This window comes from Branchiostoma belcheri, unplaced genomic scaffold (assembly GCF_001625305.1).
Source record: "Branchiostoma belcheri isolate BF01 breed outbred unplaced genomic scaffold, Haploidv18h27 scaffold145, whole genome shotgun sequence".
Taxonomy (NCBI): Eukaryota; Metazoa; Chordata; class Leptocardii; order Amphioxiformes; family Branchiostomatidae; genus Branchiostoma; species Branchiostoma belcheri.
Genome location: NW_017802880.1, coordinates 390,562 through 394,150, shown reverse-complemented (window position 1 = coordinate 394,150; position 3,589 = coordinate 390,562).

The following is a 3,589-nucleotide window of genomic DNA, read 5'->3' as shown; positions in this document are numbered from 1 at the left end:
AAAAAAAACCAAGAAATTCCGCTTCCTGTAACTATGACCAAAGAGTCACGACAGTGCCGCAAATCGTCAGATTGACGTGAAACCCGTAACGCGAAAACAGGACAGGACGACAACTGCTGTTCCACCTGATTTATTGCTGTTTTGATGATGAATAAAAGACTTCTTGCTTGTTACACTGTGTCACCTCATTCAATTTGTGTCCTAACATTTCTCGTCTCTTAGTATTTTTCTGATCTAGGCCTCTTGTTTTTAGGGCCCTTCTTGTTTTTTTTCGCCCTCTCGCATTAGATTTAGGGTCTCCAAAGGACGTCATCCATAAAATTTACTTGGTGTGGCCTAATCTAAATAGGATAGAGGATGAGGAACACTTTGTATTAGAATGTAGTTTATACAACAAAGAGAGAGCAGAGCTTTATAAACTATTGCAACGTATGTTTCCCCAGTCTTAGCAACAAAGATAAGTTCATATTTCTAATGGCTTTAGACAAACCTTCGATTATAAACACATCTGTACTTATATCTACATCGTTACTGAGAAGCGAGAAGAAGCCAAATTATCGTAATTATTAGACTATATGTCCATAGTACATAGAAGTAGCACTAGCTTGTACATTGTATATATTCATTGCAAACTGTGACGTTTTTCCTGTGACCTGTACTGAACCCAGTGGGTATTTGCGTACAATAAAGGTCTTCATTCATTCCTTTCCTTTCCATTCTTTATTCCTCCATCCAGGAGAGCCTCTTGAACAAACACATGCTTGTACGTACATTTTAAAACAAAGCTATATAAAACAATCCTTACATATTGTACATTACTATACTGGAATAAAAAACATCTTAGAATAATAAAAATATAAAGGGTTACTATGTTTCAAGTTTCACAACTGTCCAAACATCAGCGCTGATTACATTCATTCATTCATTCATTCATTCATTCATTCATTCATTCATTCATTCATTCATTCATTCATTCATTCATTCATTCATTCATTCATTCATTCATTCATTCATTCATTCATTCATTCATTCATTCATTGTCATGACTTGTCCCATATATAGTAGAGGGGATTCATTCCTCAAGCTACCGACATCTTGCACACGCAGTTGTCCCTCAGTAAGACACCTGGAGCCGCATAGTTCCCGTTTAGAACTTTTTGTTCAGCCTGTCACACAACTTGTGACTTGTCCCACTTAAGAGAAAGATACACTGTTACAGATTATTACTACCAAGGAAGGTAGTTTCTTTCCCTCCGCGGCCAGTCAAACCTACAAGGCGGCCAAACTCCCCTGGCAAATATTCTCCTATATATAGCCAGCGCAGTTAGTCTGGTAGAGACTAGAGAACAGTAATATTCCCAGGACATTTAAGAGCTCCGAAGCTACGATGTTGTCAGTGCCTCTCATCATTAACAAGAGGATAATGAAAGTGTAATAAAAACGGCACTGATGGGTTTAATTTCCGGGTTTCTATTTGCTTTTTCTTAAGCTTAAAGGCGTCGTGAACATCATACGTGGCGTTAGGCCACAGCAAGTAATTTTTATGGATGACATCAGCGCGCGCATTAATTTTCACCTGATTTTGGAAAAAAAAACAAGAAATTTTGTTGCCTTCTGACAGTGGTCAACATGCCGAAAATAGGCCAAGATGTCTGTTGCCATGACGGAACGTGGACGGCAGATAACTATAAAGAGAGGAGACAAGAAAAGGCTCTGATTTTATGTTTTGTTTCTTACTTTGATGCAGTGATATGTGATGTTGGTTGTGTATATGTGATGTTCCCATCGAATCAAAACCATTTGTACAATGATTGAGTCAAAATTTAAGAATGTAAGAACCTTGTTTTTTTCGGCCTGCCTTGTTTTTTTGTTTCGCCCGCTCGCATTAGATTTGGAATCGGTGGAGGATGTCATCCATAAAAATTACTTGCTGTGGCCTTATCTTAACTGAAAAGAATCTAGATGTCATTACCCAGAGGAAATGAAAGTGGCGCAGAACGGAAAGGCGCAACACCAAAGAGCGAACGATAAACTGGAAGAGACAAAGATAAACTGGAAAGGGTACAGAACCAAGCTGCAAGATTCTGCACGAACAACTATCAAAGGGGTGCTAGTGTCACGGAAATGAAAAGAAACCTACAGCGGGGGTCGCTGGAAGACAGACGTAGAATATCCAGACTGTGCATGATGTACAAAATGACTAATAAACTGGTGGACGTACCAACCACTAAGTATCTGATACCAACCCAGAAAAGAACAAGAAACAGTCATGCCTTCAAATATCAGAGTTATCAACCAAGAATTGAGGTATTCAAAAACTCGTATTTCCCCAGAACTATCGTAGACTGGAACTCGTTGCCACCAAGCACAGTTGGGGCAGCATCACTAGAAAGCTTAAAACAACTCCTGCAATTAAATGTGCAAAGATTGAGTGTAACAAGTCGTTCGGTGTGATATAGCTAGCTGCCGCTGCGCCGCGTGTCTGCGAAGCTGGTGTGTTACGCCGAATGGCGGTTATATAATAATAATAATAATAATATAATAATAATATTAAATGGTTTTTATTGTACAAACAGTACCCGTGCAGTCGTAGCCTTTGTACGGCTGAATTGATGCAGGGTATCACATAATAATCAATACAAATCACAACAATTACAACAATCAAATAATAAAGGGTTAATGCACTGCCCCGAGTTGTATATGGTGTCATAACTGCATGAGCAGCTGCCATAACCACCGAATAAACCACCGTGTGAGCGAAGCGAACGAGGTGGTTTATGAGGTGGTTATGGCAGCTGCCCATGCAGTTATGACACCATATACAACGAGGAAAAGGCAGTGCATTAAAATTATTATCATATAGCCTATCCAAACTGTCAATCAACACAATTCCTGTTTGAAATACAACAGCTTTAATATATATACATACATAAAAATACATTCGAATATATTATACGCTTTAAAACAAATATGGATAATTTCATTTAATGCAAATTGTAGTTTAAATGAAGCTAAACAAAAAAGTTTATTGGACAGAAAAATGCTACAAAGGTTTACAGAAAGAGTCGTATGCCCCTATACCCTATAACATAATGGTATCAGCCATAACACGACATGTGCTGTTATTCCGCCATAACACCACGTGTGCTGTTATCGGGAAATAACAGCACGGGTATCCGGGCCTCTGATTGGTCCACGCCGTCCGGCTATATGATAATACACATTATACACATATTTGTTCCACAATTACTTTTTGTGGAACTGTCGCAAGGGTCTATACGGCAGCCATTCGGCGCCACAAGGTGACCTCAATACGACTTTCCCCAACCGAAGTTAGGTACCCATTCACACCTGGGTGGAGTGAGGAAAGTCGTGCAAAGTGCCTTTCCCAAGGGCACAACGTCAGGGCGCATGTTCAGACATGTCCCGGGTACGACTCGGGATCGAACCCAGGTCGATTGTCGACCATAGTCGATTGCTCTAACCACTACACCACCCCTTGCCACTTGCATATATATACCGGCTATACAGATACAGGTACAGAACGGTGCGTTCTCAAACTGATACAGGCGAGGCCAGTAGAATCACT